At 49.9% G+C, this 15,786-nt stretch overlaps 1 protein-coding gene and 1 long non-coding RNA gene across 7 annotated transcripts in view; one reads left to right on the forward strand and one right to left on the reverse strand.

Moving 5' to 3' along the window:
* The window catches only part of ETV6 (ETS variant transcription factor 6), a 253,951-nt gene that overhangs the window by 175,138 nt on the left and 63,027 nt on the right, over window positions 1-15,786 (reverse strand). The gene's annotated exons all lie outside the window — the stretch shown is intronic.
* On the forward strand, window positions 6,767-14,119 carry LOC146403412 (uncharacterized). Its single transcript, XR_014803839.1, has 2 exons — window positions 6,767-6,831; window positions 10,163-14,119. It is a non-coding gene; the product is annotated as an uncharacterized LOC146403412 (long non-coding RNA).

Here is a 15,786-nt window from a genome sequence, read left to right on the forward strand (position 1 = left end):
AACTCAACCCTCTACAGACAGCCAGAGCGGAAACAAAGGCTTCCTCGAGGGCAGGTGTTGCCCACCCCTGGGTCCTGCTCCCCACCCCACCAGGGCACAGTAAAGCGAGTGCCTGGCACATGGTGGTGGTCATGCAACACCCGGTTTGGGTCAAGCCAAGTGAAACAATGAGAAAACGGACCCCTGAAACATCACATATACAGAGTCTCCCCGGGAAGAAACGTCCCTGGTGCTGCCTGGCTCAGATCCACTCCACGTGACCGGCTCCAAATACTAAGGATCCAAGGATTCGCTTTGCGTGAAAGGAAACTTCCTTCCCGATCCTGAGGTTGCCTCCCTCTTTAGAGGCCGCCTGCGAAGAAGGCTGTAACGCCGAAATCTTCAAACTGGCCATAAGCCCTGCCCACAGCGACCGCGCAAAACTCGCGGGTCCTCAGGACCTGGCCGAGGGGAAACCTGAGCTGCAGGAGTAACTGGAGACTCGGGCAGTTGACCCGCTGGTGATCTGGAGGCAGCTGCAGCTGAGTGGCGAGTTTAAACCAACTCTCACTGGGCAAGAGCCGGCTACCCACTTCCCTGCAAGACCAAGAGCCAGGCTGACTCCAGGCTGACACACGGCATGGGACGGGGAGGGGGCTGCTGCAGACCAGCTCCGCTGGGTCAGGGAGCACAGGGTAGCTCCAGGCCAGCTCTCTCTCTCTATGGACCCCTGGGCATGTGGAACCCCCACCCCCACCACTCCCGACCAGGGGTCTGCATGCTTCCTGGAGGCTCTCAGTGCCTCGCCTCGTCCCAGGGAGGACCTGGGTTTTTTTATTTGTTTGTTCGGTCTGTTTAGGGCTGTGCCTGTGGCATATGGAGGTTCCCAGGCTAGGGGTCGAATGGGAGCTGTAGCGGCCGGCCTACACCACAGCCACAGCAATGTGGGATCCGACCTAGGTCTGCGACCTACACCACAGCTCATGGGAACACCACTAAGCAAGGCCAGGGATCGAACCCATGTCCTCATGGATACTAGTTGGATTCATTACCGTTGAGCCACAGTGGGAATTCTAGGAGGACCTGTTTTAAGAATGGTGACAGTCTGGGTAGCAGCTGGTGAACTGAAAGCTCTGTAGACAGCTGGCGATACCACCTTGCCCGGGCATGTGGGAGGCTGCATTTGGGGGAAGAAAGGGCAGAGGCTTAACTCGCCAATGTGTCCGTCCAGAAGCTGGACAGGAGGAAGCAGCAGAAGGGAGCTCTGAGGGCTAAATCCAGTTTGATTTGAATCCAGGATGACAGGATTCGTGACATGAATGCTCACAAACTCCCACTGCATGCCTGGTGCCACACGGGGACGCCGAGACGAAGACGGGGGAGGTCCTCAGCCAGCCATCCCCCGGAGGTCACGGTGATGACAAGGAAGGTGCATTTCCTGTTTCCTTGAGAATTTTATTAATGCTGTTACAATATTGATTGCGGAGAGCAAGAGAGAATGGGAGGCAGGCAGGAGGGGAAGGGATAACAGAAGGCAGGAAGGGAGAAAGGCAGGAGACTGGTGGGTATTCAGTGGGATCGTGCCTGTAAAGTGCTTGGGCTCTGGCGCACAGTTAAGTGCTCAGTCGTGTTGGCCACTCTAGTCATTGTTATAAGGACCTATAATTGCATTGCGCTAGGACTGCATTGAACACTCAGGCCATAATCTAAGGACTTACTGTGTGTCAATTCATTTAAGGCTCCAACCCTACACAATATTCCCATTTTACAGGTGCAGAGATGTGGGTGCTGAGATGTTACGCCAGCCCCAACTACCCACTCACACAACCAGCAGGTGAGAGATGTCGGGGGTGGGGGCAGGTGTCAAACCAAGGTGTCTGATTCCAGAGCTCACCTTCTCCCCCCACACACACTTTTGTGGCCACACCTGTGGCATACTGAAGATCCCAGGCTAGGGGCTGAATGGGAGGTGCAGCTGCCGGCCCATGCCATAGCCACGGCAACACCAGATCCGAGCTGCATATGCAAACTACACCGCAGCTGGCGACAATGCCAGATCCCTAACCCCCTGAGTGAGGCCAGCGATCAAACCCACATCCTCACAGAGACAGATCGGGTCCTTAACATGCTGAGCCACAACGGGAAGTCCAGAGCTCCTCTTCTTAACCATGACACCTTTGCTTCTCAAGGTGTGGTCCCTTGAAACTTCTCAGATTTGCAAATTCTTGGTCCCAAGCAGACCTGGTGCATCAGAAACTCTAGGAGAAGGACCCAGCAGATTGTTTTTAAAGGTTGTCTAGGTAACGGCAATGAACCCCAAAATTTGAGCACCACAGAACTCATTACGCTATAGTACTTCTCTAGATAGTGGCTAAATTAAGGCAGATAATAAAATACCTCTCTCTCGCTAGGACTGGCCTCACCTTGGCAATGGGCAAAGGTCAAAATATTTAGCCTGCCCACTTCTCTCTGTTCAGGGAGTAGCCTGCAGTTGGGGCTTGGGAGAGCATCCTCAATGGTCATTATCTTCCGAGAAGTCGACTGGGTGGTTTCGGCGATTCCATATTGTAACAGAGAGGCGAGGAGGGGGTGAGAATCCCTGGCTCTTCTGAAGATGGTTTAACTCCTTCTCAGCAACTCAACCACAGTGAGCAGTGTCCCGAAACACCTACCACCAGATTAAGAATGGCACTTGGAAAGGAAAGCTTTGTGTCTATGTGTTTTGTTTTTGTTTTGTCTTTTTTTTTTTGCCATTTCTTGGGCCGCTCCTGCGGCATATGGAGGTTCCCAGGCCAGGGGTCGAATCGGAGCTGTAGCCACTGGCCTACACCAGGGCCACAGCAACTGGGGATCCGAGCCTCGTCTGCAACCTACATCACAGCTCACAGCAACGACGGATCCTTAACTCACTGATCAGGGCCAGGGATCGAACCCACAACCTCATGGTTCCTAGTCAGATTCGTTAACCCCTGTGCCATGATGGGAACTCAGAGTCTATGTGTTAACATAGCTTTGGACAAGGGACGGCAGGTAGGGTTGTCCTTTCTCGGAGAGTTCATCTGAGGACTCAAACCACTCAGCCAGTGGGTGGATGATCTAAGCCTTTGGCTTTTCCTCCTGGGAACAGCCCACCTTTGGGCCATTTCACTGTTCATTAGCACCTCTACTGAGGATAAGCAGGGGAGAAAGAGAGGTGAGGAAACTCAAACCAGTCAATTTTTCTCCTCGTTAGCAGCTCTGAGGAAGACTTGGTGGGAGAAGAATTGTTATTGGCTAAAACGAGACAGAGGGATTAGCTGCAGGCCCTGATTTTCCAGGCCCTCCCTGCTCCTAATTATCACACGCAGTCAAGCCAGCCTAACTTTGTGGCATTAGCCCCATGGACAAGTAATCAGAAGCATAACGTTGCAATTCTAGAGTTTCTACAGAAGTAGCCTGTGATACCTTATGGCCTTAAATTACAGCTCTTACAAATGCCAAGGTCATGGACAATTTTGATCACAGGTGGAAAAGCTCAGAGACCTGGTCACATCTCTAGAGATCCTATTTTCATTTATAACAGTTGACTTTTCCCTCCTTCCTAACTTTCCATGTCCTAACTGAACACACAGGTCTTCACTCCCATAAGAAAAACAAGAAACCTAACACAAATTAAGCACCTATCTGTATCTACTGGATATCTTATAAACATTATCACTTAATTTTTTTTTAGATCCAAACCTGCAGTATACGGAGGTTCCCAGGCTAGGGATCCAACTGGAACTGCAGCTGCTGGCCTACACCACAGCCACAGCAACGCCAGATCGATCTGAGGTGCATCTGCGACCTACACCACAGCTCATGGCAACGCCGGATCCTTAACCCACTGAGTGAGGCCAGGGGTCCAGCCTGCATCCTCGTGGATGCTAGTCAGATTCGTTTCTGCTGAGCCACGACGGGAACTCTTTGTTGTTTAAGACAACTTAGCAAGGAATTCTTACCCTGATTTTATAGGGAAAACCAGGGCTCCAAGAATTTCAGTTCCAGAGTTAGGAAGTGCCAGAGCTAAGATTTGAATACAGAGCTGTCTTTCCTGACCCCAAAACCTACTGCTCTTTCCACTACACAGGTCAGCCTCTGTTAATCCCAAACTGTAGGGCACAGCGAACTATACTCAATATCTTGTAATAAGCCATAATGGAAAAAAATCTGGAAACAACACACATTCTTATATGTATACATATATAATATGTACATATGTATACACACACACACATATATAAAATTGATCACTTTTCTATACGTCTGAAATTAACGCAATATTCTACCTGTGGTTACCAAAGGGGACAAGGTGGGGATGTGGAGGGACAAACTGGGGGTTTGGGATGGGCATATGCACACTGGGGTCCATGGAACGACTGGCCAACAGGGACCTGCTGTAAAGCACAGGGATCCCTACTCAGTATTCTGTGATCATCTGTGTGGGAAAAGAATCTGAAAGAGAAATGGATGTGTGTCTATGTATAACCCAAGCACTTTCTTGTACAGCAGAAATTATCACAACCTTGCAAATCAACCATACTTCGATAAAACCTAAAAAAACACATACAGGAATTCCCGTCATGGCGCAGTGGTTAATGAATCCGACTAGGAACCACGAGGTTTCGGGTTTGATCCCTGGCCTTGCTCAGTGGGTTAAGGATCCGGCGTTGCTGTGAGCTGTGGTATAGGTTGCAGACGCGGCTCAGATCCTGCGTTGCTGTGGCTCTGGTGTAGGCTGGTGGCTACAGCTCCGATTCGACCCCTAGCCTGGGAATCTCCATGTGCCCCAGGAGCGGCCCAAGAAATGGCAAAAAGACAAAAAAACCAAAACCAAAACCAAACCAAACCAAAACAAAACAAAAAACACATACAACATTGTAAATCAACTATACTTCAATTAAAAAAGGGGGAAAAAAATGCCAGCCTCGCTAAGATGTTTTTACTTCCTCATAGAACTCCGTCTGGGACAGTGCGCTCAACGCTCATTTGGGGGATGATCGTGCTAATTGCACTGTGTGGCTTTGAAAGATGAAGGCCGTACCTGAATGTGCCAGGAGCACCCTCAGAACCCCTCACCGGCTCTTCAGACACCTACCTCCTCTCCCCACTTCCATCAGCTCTAATAGATCAGCTCCCACTGATCTCGTTCACAGCTCCAGACGGGTGGGAGCCCCAGCACGCCCCGTGCCACAGAAGCCTGAGGCCACAGCACAAGAGGAGGTCGCAAGAGATGCCTTCACTCCCTGGAGGACGCGGGGCCAGCCAGCATGCCGAGGTGCCCATGAACCCACTCCTCGCCCTCAGTGTCCACACACAGCCGCTGCCCATTTCAGGGAGGGAAGCAGCTGGATGGTCCGGTGTGAAGGCAGAGGGAGGGAGGGGCAAGAGACGCTGTTCACAGGGTCTGCTCCTGTCTCATCCCTCCCACCTCCCACCCCAGCTCCATCCTGGCCAGATGTTCGGGCCTGCACTTGCCGTTCTCCTCCCTGAGCCTCGAGAGCCAGGCCGCTCCCTGTGCCTCTGCGAGAGAACCTCTCAAAGAAGAGAAGCACCGAGGCCTCTGCACGTTGGCTAGAGACAAGCCTACCTTTCTTCTGCATCTGGGGAAATTGCACGTGGGCTTCTGCTGCATCACTTGCCGGCCGATCCTTCCTCACCACCCCTGCTGGGTGACGTCGTCTCAGTGTAGGAAATGCTACAAAAGCTGGCCCTTCAGGAACGAAAATCTCTTCCCTCCCGTATGCCCAGAGCTTACTGTCTCCCTCACAGGCCAGTCCTACACATCAGTATCTTCCACAGGTCCCAAGCTTGTTGGGATGTTTCACACGCAGTGCCCAAAGAGACTGCAAAATGATTGGGGGCAAGGACCCTATTTTCTTCCCCAAAGAGCATCCACATGATGCTGGACACCCGGGCAGGGCTTCCTAATTTGAAAGGCAGGCCTCCTACCTGGAGCAGATGGATCCCAGACTCCAGGGAAGTGGCTCCCTGGGGCCCGTGCAGCTCCCTTACCATAGGGCTCACCGACAGGACAGCAGCCTGGCCAGCCCTCGGAGAGCCTGAAGATCCTGGACTCCGTCTGGTCTGCTGCCAGTTCTGGAGATGCCAGGGAAACCACACGGACTGCCCCGCCAGCCTGGATGAAACACTAAACAGCTCCATCCTGCCTGGCCCCAACCACTTCAGGAAAGAGAGGGGCGCCCGGACCCCGGGCAGTTCCTGTCTGAATGACTCCGTCTGAATCATAGGGCAGGGATCTGCCAAAGGCCCTCATGGTGACTGGGCTTAAGAGCCACGGAGCCCCAGAGCAGCTCCTGCTAACTCCCAACCACGACACCGAGCACCAGGCTGGCTTCTTGCCTGCAGTCGGAGGCCCCGTGCTTTCGGGTCTGCCCCCACTGTGGGAAGGCACTGCTGAGGCCATCCTGAAACCCTTCGCAATTTTTGAACAAGGGCCCTTGCGTCTGCCTTTTACCCTGGGCCTCATAAATTAAGTAGCCAGTCCCGCCAAGCACTTGAACCTCAGTCACTGCAAGAGATGATCCTATCTACAAAACAAAAACAGACCATGGCCAAGGAGAGCAGACTTGTGGCTGCCAGCGGGGCGTGGGGAGGGAACGTGTTGGATGAGGAGTTTGGGGATGCAAACTGTTACCCTTGGAATGGATGGGCAGTGGGGCCCTATGGTACAGCACAGGAAACTGTGTGTGACTTGGTCACGTTGCTGTACAACAGAAAATGAAGAAACACTGTATATCAACTATACTTTTTTTTTTTTTTTTTTGCTTTTTAGGGCTGCACCCTCAGCATAGGGAGGTTCCCAGGCTAGGGGTCAAATTGGAGCCACAGCTGCTGGTCTATGCCACAGCTACAGCAACACCAGATCCGAGCCACATCTGCGACCTACACCACAGCTCAGGGCAACACCAGATCCTTAACTGAGCAAGGCCGGCGATCAAACCTGCAACTTCATGGTTCCTAGTCAGTAAATCAACTATCCTTTAAAAAAAAAAAAAAAAAAAAAAAAAAAGAGTCACTGCTAAGCACCTAGTAAGTCTGGGAAGCAGTGCTGGGGAAGTGGGTGAGGGCAGCCAGCAGGTGAGGCTTCGGGCTGGCAGGGGTGATCTGCAGAAGAATGGCCACCCTCCAAAGGAGGAGCTGGTCCACTAAGGGGGCGCACAGGCTGAGAGGCATGGGGCAACACCACCAGTGACCCTGACACCAGAAAGAGCTTCTCCAACATACACATCAAGGACTGGTCCCCTTTGGAGCACGATTTCTGGGCAACTCCCACCATCCATCTCAAATCTCTGATTATGGGCCTTGCTTTCTTACTCCCTGATTCAAAGTCTGACGTTCCCCTAGTGTTTTAGAGAGTCTCACCTGAAAAGCTGGCCTTTCATTTGTGTGTTCTTTTCTCCTCAACTTGGGAGAAATGTGCAGGAGGTGAGGGCGGCTAGACTGTGAGAACTCCACGTCCAGGCTGTTCCTTCTCGGCTGGAAGCACAGCACTGGTGGTGGCAGTCAACAGGAGGGGGACAGATACCACCATGCCCAGGAAGACAGGTGGGACTCTCAGGGCGCCAACTTCCTGATGCTCATCAGTGACAGTCAAACTACAGGAGAGGCGCTGTGTGTCCGCTAAGAAGTGGCCTGGGGCAAGTTTTTTTCAAAAGGAGTCAGAAGACAAAGACACTGCTTCCTTGCAGGCTTCTGGAGCGGTCTTATGATCACCTGCCGGCAGGTGAAGTTGAGGCTTTTATCGATGTTCTCAGACATGAGAGCTAGAAATGGATGTTCCTGACTCCTCAGCGTGCACATCTGTCTGCACTTGCGCGCACACACTCACCACCCACCAGAATAATCAGAGTACCATACTCTGGGGAAAACAGCTGTGTTCTCTCTTTAGCATAAGTAAATACTTCAGGGCACCCCTGCCTAGCCCTCCAGTCTGTCTGAATCCTCAGGCACAGCCTCTCCTCCGGGACCATGCGATTAACAGGAAGCAGCTATGTTTTATGGGCGATGTGTCACTCAGCATGGCCCACGCCTCCTAACAGGTGATGAGATAAGGGACCCTGACAATCATCATAAAGGCTGGGGATGGGGTACTCTGGGCTCCAGGTTCAACCTTTCTCAGGAAAGCAGAGCGGGGTGCCCGCTTCTTGGCAAAAGGAAGAAAGTGAAGTTGAGCAGATGCTGCAGTGCTAGGACCAGAAGAGCAGGACAGGCCAAGTCAAGGTTTTCCCTGTGGCCCAGGGGAAGCCCTCACCTGTGTGCCCTGAAGGCCAGAAGCCCCTGCTCCACCTGCTGAAGCACCTGATCAGGTGAGAGTCTACTGCATACTACATCCGCCCTTCACCCCTGGAATCAAAATCCACGGAACTATTCCAGATATGAGAGAGAAGAAATCCACACCTGCTCCTGAGACGGGGCCAAGGGGCTGGGCAGTTATGGACAGCACGCAACTGCTTTCAGGCCACCACGGTGTTCTCAGAACTGGATGACACACATGTGGTGTTGAATCACTCGATATGGGAAGAAATAACCAAGCCTGATGTAGCCGTGGGCATGGCCATTTCACTCACTGTGTAAATAAGAAATCTAAGGATTTTCGAGCTGGAAGGAAAAAGAGCGATCTTCCTGACGGGATCCCTGATTTCAGAGATGGAGAAAAGGGATGCCCAAGATAGGCTGGTCTGCATGAGCCTTCCCAGAACAGATTACAACAGGGATTGTGTATTTGGGGGGGGGGGGGGCACAGCTCTGCTCTGCCCGTGTCCACCGATTTCACCCAAAAACCAACTCGCACCCAACACTAAAATAAATGTCAGCGTGGAGAACGAAGAGGTCTGGATGGAGCCCGTTCATCAGGTCGACACATCTGGGTGGCATAAATTAATACCGTCAGCAGATCACAGCACTGACCTGCCTCATCCCCACATCATTGGCCCAAATGGTCTTAAACACAAGGGCACCAAGCGGGCGGCTGCTTTCCTCAGTTTTTCAGTATCAGACCCAGAGCGCTCAGCAGAGTCCCTTTTGCCAAGACTGCAGGGCCGATACAGCTAAGTCAAAGCTCACCATTCCGCCCTGGGCTCTCTTATCTGTGCAAAGAAAGAAATGCTGAATATTGATTGATTATTTGAAGAAACCTAATAGAAATTTTCTGATTTGCGTTCGTTTTCCCCTCTGACACTTCAGATTTTTTTAAGGAACTCAAAGCCTTTTAAGGGTTTCCAAACGTCATGTTGTGTAACTATGACCAAAGTCGGAGAATCAGCTGTCACAAATCCCCAATTTATGATAATCGGAGAAAACAAACCTTTGTCCAAAAATAAGAAAAACAACATCTGACCTTCCTTTAAAAGATCAACTCAGCATTGGGCATGGAGAGAGTGCTGGCCCAGGAGCCAGCGGGCACAGCCGTAAAGAACACAGCCCAGGTGGGACAGACCCACATGGCATGGATGACCCTTAGAAGCTGTCAGTCAACCCCTGGACCATTTTAACTCACTGGGGTGAGTTACTTACCCTTGGAGTCTTGGCTTTCTCTTTAAAATGAAAATGACTGAAATAAACCCAGACAGGGAAAGACAAATATTATATGGTCTCACTAAATGAGACTCTAAAAAAAACCCCTAACTTATAGGTACGGAGAACAAATTGATGGTTGGGGGGTGGGGAGAGAAAAGGGTAAAAGGTTGTATACCTAAAACAAATACAATGTTTGACATCAATTCCATCTCTATTAAAAAATAAAAAATAGGAGTTTCTATTGTGGCTCAGCAGGTTAAGGACATAGTTCTCCATGAAGATGAGGGTTCAGTCCCTGGCCTTGCTCAATGGATTAAGGATCTGGTATGGCCATAAGCTGCAGTGTAGGTCGTAGATGTGACTTGGATCTGGTGTTGCGGTGGTTGTGGCGTGGGCCAGCAGCTATCACTCCGATTCGACCCCTAGCCTGGGAACAGCCATATGCCACAGGTGCGACCGTTAAAAAAATAGTAAAAATAATAATAAATAAAATGAAAATAGCATGACCTGCTTCATAGGCTTGCTGTGAGGATGAAGGGAAAAAACGTAGGTGATGTGTCTACAGTGCGCCTGGCAATCAATGCATGTCCAACAATGGTGGGCTGAGCTCCAGTCCTGGCTCTAGGGTCCTCTTCTATCTCAGCCTCATCGTCTTAATCTTCGCAATAAAATAGTCAAGATAAACCATCACTAGGATCTATCACAGCAGGAAGCTCTAAGACAAGGAGGGTGCTCACCTCCATCTCATCCGGTCTCTTGTTCAATGAGAGAAATGACTTGTAATTATCTCACGTTGTAGGGTCTTCAAAGTACAGGCCCAGGAAATTATCGTTTCGTTACCCCAAGGACTCCTCCTGGGTTGCACTGAATAACAAAGGTTGACGACTTCTTCCACCTTGGGAAAGCCTTTCTAAGCTATGTGTATATGCTATGTCCTCCTGCCACTGCCCAAGAGCAGGGCCGTGGCATATATCTCGGACCGCATCTGGAATCGTCTCTGCACTGGTTCTGCTGCTGCCAAGGTCTCTTTCCTCCAGCCAACATCCACACTCTTTAGTGATCCAACACCTTCACTACCTAGCTGCCTTCGCTATTGCCCATCTCATAAGCGGACCCTGTGTTCCAGCCTCTCAAACGTCCCAACTCAAGTGTCCCCTGTTCTCTCCACCAGGAAGTCTGCTCCAATCCTCAATCTGAAATAATCACTTACTCCTGACCTTCCACGATATTCTGTCTATATGTAAATGCGTGTCTTCCAGCATTGGCCATTGCTTGCCTCAAGTTACAACTATCCACTCAATGCCTATCTCTACTGCTGGACTGGAAGTCGCATCTTTTCTATTGTTGATTCTTAGCCTCCTGAGCCCTGTTAAGCCACACATCTAGTAGGTAGTCCAGAAAGTCTTACGGAATTATGACTTGATTGGTTCATTGGTTTCAGCAGGCTCCTAATCAAATCTATGCTTGAAGAGAAGCAGCAGGGCTGGGGAGTTAGGCTATTCATTATCACAATATCTTTGATTAGTCAGCCATCACCTTGCAAAGCACAGCGAGCTGGATGCAAGCCCGTGGCATGGTAAGCGTGAGACTGGTGAAGTTTTCACTGGGAGCAGAGAGCTGGGAAGAAGAGCCCTGGTGACACCTGTCTGGGAACATGGAAGAGGCAGAGATGCTTTCTTCTCTGTCTTCCTTCTCTTTTTCTCTGTCCCCTCTCCCTTATCACCTCCTTCCTCTTATCTCTAACTTTAATCCATCATCTACTCAGTAAATATCCAGTGAGTGCTCACTATGTATGAGCCACTGTTCTGGAACTAGGAATGCCACCAGGTGAGGACACTAGCTTACCTTCTAACACAGTGCATCCCCAAAACTTCAGTGTCACCTGAATTATTTGGGGATCTTGCCAAATAGCAGACCTGGACTCAGGGGGTCTGGGATTGGGGCCAAGCACCCGCATTTCTAACATGCTTCTAGCTGATGCTGACACCACTGGTCCACGTTCTCCCTAGGAAGGTTCTAGACTAGAGCACTGGTTCTCAACCTTGGCCGCACACGGCAATCACCTGGAATGTTTCATAAAATACTGATGCCTGGGCCTCTTCCCAGAGTCTCTGATTTAACTGTTCTAGAGTACGGTATGGCATTAGATTGTTTAAAAACGAAAACCTCCCATGGTGATGATAATGAACATCCAAGGTTGAGAACCACTAGTAAGACAGGTGGATGGAAAATAAATATTTGTTTCAGAAAGTACCAGGAAAAAAAAAATAAAGCAAGGTAAGTACAATAGAAGGTGAGAGTATATTATAGTCAGGAAACACCCTTCTGAGGAGGTGACATTTGAGCAGTAGCTGAAAGAGCAAGAAGGCGGCACGCAATTGTCTGAGGGAAGAGCTATGAGTGGGGAAGCAGCATGTGAAAAGGCCCTGAGGTCAGAGGATGGTCGGCACATTTGAGAAACAGCAAAGGAGACTAACAAACCGCAACATGCACTAGGAGATTTCATGGAAATAATGGTTCACAATCCTTGTAAAACAGTTACCCTGAACAGGAAGTCTAGGCACACGAGGCCTGGAGGAGTTCAAAATGAGGAATGTTTTCAATCTAGAAAAGACACTCTGAGATGGGCAAACATGCGAAAGCGCGGGAAATGCCCCTGGATCCGTGCGGTCATTTAATCATCAAAAGAACTGCATCCAATACATCTTTGGATCCTCATCTTAGAAATAAGGGACCAGAGGCTCAGAGGTATGTTCACTTGCGATTATAAAAAGGTGAGACGGACTCCAGTCTGAATGACTTCTGAGGATCTGTTCTCTCTCCATCATCAATTCATCCCACCCTGGGTTGTTCTCATTACCAGGTTTCTCTCACTTCACAAGTGGCCTCACCTGGGTGGAGGGATGGCAGGGGGGTGGGGGGAAGAGAAGGGTCCGAAACAGGAGCGAAAGTATAAGAGGGAGGGGAGGGAAGAAAAACGCAGGAGATAAATGCAAGCAGAGTGAGTGCAAGCAGCATGGAAGCTCAGCTGCCGCCTCCGCACACACACCTTCAGGACGTGCCGGTTCATAGCTGACGCCTACAAAAGCCCTGCGAGCTGGGTGAGAGGGTGACTTTCACGTATAACATGGCCAGGCCATGGAACCCAAATATGTGGTCAAATACCAGTCTAGATGCCGTGGTGACGTGTTCGATGAGCTTGATATTGACGTCAGTGGACCCTGAGCAAAGCAGATTATCCTCTAAACTGTGGTGGGTCTCATCTCATCAGTTGAAGCCCTTAATTGCAAACAGACTGAGGTCCTCCAGGAAGAGGGAATTCTGCCTTCATACTGCCTTCGGACTTGAGCTGCAACAGCAATGCTTCTCCTGGTCTGGCCCTAGAGATTTTGGTCTTTCCAGCCCCCACCTCTTCAAGGCCACTTCCTGAACACAAATACATATTCATAGATGCTCTCCCCAAGCCCCGCCCCCGAACTCACACACACACCCTATTGGTTCTGTCTCTCTGGAGAGCCCTTGACCCACATAGATGGCACCACTCGTGATGTTCTCTCCATCAATGATGAGGTGATACACCTCCGAGAGGTCACCTTTCTAGGAAGCCAAAGGGTGGATACTGAGGTCCTTTACGCCACACAGGCCACTCGTACAGTTGGCGTTTCATCTCAAGTTTCAGAGCAGGTTAAAATGCTCAAACTCTAACCACGTATGGCATGCTTTTGCAGCACTGTTGTCCCTTAAAACAGACTGGGTAGATGAAACAGGGAACAAAGGCAGTAAAAGGAATGCACTTCACTTTGCCTACAGCTGATAACATCTCTGTCCTCTGACTTCTGGGATTACTGAAAAGTGAGATAGTGGCGTCTGTGTTTACCAGGGCTTAAACCTCCACCTGAGGATTTAACAAAGTGCTTTGTTTTTACGAGGCTTCCTTGACGGGCTGGGAAATAATGCTGGGAAATTAACACAATCACAGAAGCCACGCTAAAATTTCAGGACTGAAAAACACCGCAAAAGGGCTGGAGTTTGCTGGAGCCTTGACAAAACAGGAGACAGAAAGCGGAAAAAAAAAAAAAAAAAGGTAGAGAAAAGTGATTCAGTGATGCAAGTCCACCCTCGGGGGAGGGGTAGGTTGGGAAACATCACACAAGTCTTCCTCAAAAAATGTTGACCGAAATACTTACTGATTCAAGCATAATGCTGTTGAAGAAAACAAGGAAATGACATATAAATCATGACTTTTACTCATTTTGAGTACTTAAGAACATGCCCCTAAAAAGATCCAGAAACCATTGTTACCTTGCATGATTGATGATTTGAAAACGCTTTCAGGAGAAATGTTTGGGAAGCAGAGGGAGCAGCACGGATCTCCCGCAGAAAACAGAGGTGTACACAAACATTCTCTTTCCTTTGAAAAAGGAATCTGGGACCAGAAATAGTATCTCTATATCCCAGGGTCAACAAGAGAGTACAACAGAGAGGGAACCAGGAGAGATGCAGAAAAAAGGAGGGGTGGTTTTTTTTTTTTTTTTTTCTTTTTAGAGTTGCACCTACGGCACGTGGAAGTTCCCAGGCTAGGGGTCGAATCAGAGCTACAGCTGCCAGCCTACACCACAGTCATAGCAACACAGGATCCGAGCCTTGTCTGCGACCTACACTGCAGCTTGCAGCCATGCAGGATCCTTAACCCACTGAGCAAGGCCAGAGATCGAACCTGTGTCCTCATGGATACTAGTCGGGTTCATTACCACTGAGCCACAACAGGTACTCCCTCGGGACCTGTTCAAACACCAAGTAGGAGTGGCTTTCTTGGTGTGACCTCGAGGAGGCTCAAAACCTCCTCGCCCCTAACCATCCTTCCTAAAGGCCTCTTCCTTGGGGCTCAGGAATTGAGGCCACGGGAAGGCTCCTGTTAAAGAACCAGAGCTTTTCCAGGAAGAGAAATACATTCCTCCCAAGGACCTCATGAGCCTGGATCAGCTCTTCCCACACCCAAGCCCTCAGCCTGCAGACCACAGGGCTCCAAGGCAGTGGGCATGTTTTGACCACAGCCGTATCACATCTGCAGAGCACTTCCCAGTTTACAATGTGTTTAAAAGGTGTGAGGACTTGTGATGGAACAGGACGGGAGATAATGTGAGAAAAAGAATGTACATATATGTATAACGGGGTCACTTTGCTATACAGCAGAAATTGACAAAACACTGTAAATCAACTGTAATTAAAAGAATGTTAACATCAACCCATAAATAAAAAGGGTGAAGAACGGGACCTCTGAGACCACACTATCTGGATCCAAACCCATTTCAACAACTTTCTTTGCCATTTCCCCCTGCAGGGCAAGCAGCACGATGACCGCAGCTACCGCCTGGCGCTGCTGTTGGGAGAGGATAACGTGGGCTCAACAGGTTGAGAGGCACCTCGACTGATAATCTGGCACTGGACACACATGAGAAATACAGACTGACCACAGCCCCCACCCTTGGGCGGGTGTCTTTCCTGGTGACAAGCAGAACAAGATTCCTCATGGAATGCATGGGAACACACAGGTAGGACTGCACATGCGCTGGGAAGGATGGCTCTAAGGGGACGGAGGTGCGGAGGAGAAAGTAGCTGAGTGACCAGAAAAAGCCAGAGCACCTCGAAAGGAGGTACAGGACTGAAAGGGAGAAAGGAGTACTCCTCAAAGAGACGGTTAGCTTTGTTTCTACAGAAAAGCCAGGTTTCTCTCCCACAGCCTAGACCAGAATTAGCCACACGCTTTCCCAGCCTGTGACTAACACACTGCTGATCTCTTGACCTAAGAGCACGCTGCTCAATTCTGTACAGCTACCTAGGTGGCATGTGAAATGTGATGTGCTGTCTTCGTCAGGGCTTTCCAGAGAAACCAAGCCAGTGACGTGTGTAGAGACACAGGAAGAGACTTCTTCTGAGGCACTGGGTCATAGGTTCAGAGGCTGACGAGTCCAAAATCTACAAAGAGGGCTGGAGACCCAGACAGGAGCCGAGGCTAGAATTCAAGGCCAAAGGCTGGCTGCTGCATTCCTTCCTCCCAGGAGGGGAGAGGTTAGTCTTTTGTGCTCGTCAGGCCTTCAACTGATTGGAAGAGGCCCACCCCCATCCTGAAGGGCAACCTGCTCTACTCAAGTCCATGATTTCAAATGTTAATCTCATCCATAAACACCTTCACAGAAACATCCAGAATAATGTTTGGCCAATATCTCAGCCAGGTTGACACATAAAATT

The sequence above is a fragment of the Sus scrofa genome, chromosome 5 (genome assembly GCF_054392235.1).
Source record: "Sus scrofa isolate SSC_HxYL_T2T_F1_AM1 chromosome 5, Sscrofa_HxYL_maternal_Yorkshire_Landrace_v2.0, whole genome shotgun sequence".
Taxonomy (NCBI): Eukaryota; Metazoa; Chordata; class Mammalia; order Artiodactyla; family Suidae; genus Sus; species Sus scrofa.